This window comes from Globicephala melas, chromosome 10, assembly GCF_963455315.2.
Source record: "Globicephala melas chromosome 10, mGloMel1.2, whole genome shotgun sequence".
NCBI lineage: Eukaryota > Metazoa > Chordata > Mammalia > Artiodactyla > Delphinidae > Globicephala > Globicephala melas.
In genome coordinates this window covers 10364523-10366579 of record NC_083323.1, presented here as the reverse complement: position 1 = coordinate 10366579, position 2057 = coordinate 10364523, and positions in this window count along the sequence as shown.

The window sequence follows — 2057 nt, the reverse complement described above, 5'->3', positions numbered from 1 at the left end:
GCCAGAGGCAGGGCTGGAACAGGATGGGGACGCCATGTAGCCTGGAGATTTCCCAAACGGCAGGACAGTGGCACCTGGTGTCAAGTTGCTGCCTTGGGAGTCTTCAGTTCCCTAATTCTGCACACAGTAGGTTGTGCGCATTACGGAGACAGGGGAAACTGAGTCACCACCAAGTTCTGGGATCTGTCCAGTGAGGGAGGTGGAGAGGCCAGGACTAGAACCCAAACATTGCAAAGCGCAGCGCCACATTTTAAGAAGCCAAGTCGGGACTTCCCTGGTGGCGCAGTGGTTAAGAATCCGCCTGTCAACGCAGGGGACACAGGTTCGATCCCTGGTCCAGGAAGATCCCACATGCTGTGGAGCAACTAGGCCCGCGCGCTGCAACTACTGAGCCCGTGAGCCTAGAGCCCGCGCTCCGCAACAAGAGAAGCCACCGCAATGAGAAGCCCACGCACCGCAATGAAGAGTAGCCCCCGCTCACCGCACCTAGAGAAAGCCCACGCGCAGCATCGAAGACCCAACACAGCCAAAAAAAAATAAAAAACAGAAGCCAAGTCTATACTGGACTCTAATGTCTCCCTCCATCGAGGCATTCCTCAAGCCCTGCCCACCCTAGAATCCCCCCTCCAGGGGCCTTCCAGCTGGGAGAAGGGGAAGTGGGCAAGGAAACCTAGCCTGGGATCAATCCCCTCATCCTGGCCTGAGCCTTTGATCCAGGAGCCTCCCAACTTCCGGCCAGGATTCCACACTCGGGTTCCCTTTGCAGCCCCTCCCCATCCCACCAGGGTCTGCCTGGCTCTCCCTTTGGAGAGTTGGAGGGGTGGCCAGCACGTGCCCACTGTGTGCCAGGCCCATGTTGGGCCCGGGGCACACTGAGATGTCTGAGGTGGAGGTCCTGCCCTCAGAAGTGCCCAGTCTGCCCACCCACACACAGTAGGTGCTCAAGTAACCCTCAAATTGAACTGAAACTCCAACAAGGCAAAGTGCAGTAGGTGTGCTAGGACCCTACCCCAGGCCCCTCCCTCTCCCCCCCCCCCGGAGCTCCTGATGCCCAAGGGGTGCAGGGGTTCAGACTAAGAAGAGCCTACTGCTTGCCAAAGGCTCTCATCTTGTATTAACTGGCAGTTATAGAGCATCTGCTGTATGTCCCAGTGTGTTCTGGGTGGAGAGCCGAAGAAATTACTACAGTACCGAGTTTGGGGAGGTCAGAGCAGTATCCACGTCCTTGCCTTACAAGAAGTTAGTGCAGGGACTGAGGAAGTCTGCCGGGGAAGGGATTTCACAGACAGCGGAAACTCGTGGCTGGGGCTGGAAGACGGCAGGGTGTCAGGGAACTGCTCTGGGAGGTTTCGCTGTGGCTGGATGGTGGTGGGGACCCCCGTGAAAAGGGCGATGGGAGCACTGGAGGAGCAGGCAGGAGTGTCTTATCCACTCTTCCAGGTGGGCAGCGTCAGGACAGCTGACCCACAGGCCATTAGAGACAGTGAGTCCAGAGTTCCAGGGACTTGTCCAAGGGCACGCTGCAGCAGCGTGGCCCCAGGAAGCCAAAGCCTCCAGCCCATCTTCCAGCAGAGGAGCAGGGGTTGACCTTTAGCTCAAGGTGGCCAGGAGGTCCTTCCGGAAGGGAGTCTAGGACAGCATCCTTTGGGAGGCCTAGATGGGCCTGTCCTTGGCCGCTGCCTCCTAAACATGGAACGCTGTTTTCCCTTTAAGAGGGTGCCAAGGTTATTTATACCCAGGGCTTGCAGGCCGGAGGGTGGGGCAGGAACCCAGGAAGCCGGGCAGGCGCGGTGGCAGGAACGGGCTTACCTGCTTCCCGCCACCGGGGCTGGGCGGGGAGGAGCGGGGAGGAGGGGCCGCGCGCACAACCTGTGGATCTCCAGGCGGCCGGCGGACCCACACTCGCCGGGACCGTAGGGGGGGCGCCCTTGGGGGGCCCGGAAGACGCGAAAGAGCGAGAAAACAAACTTGGAGAGAGGAGTGACCTGGGGGCCGGGGGCGGAGTCGCCAGCGGGGGAGGAGAGAGTGAGCTGCAGCGAGAGCGCGGCTGGCCCAGG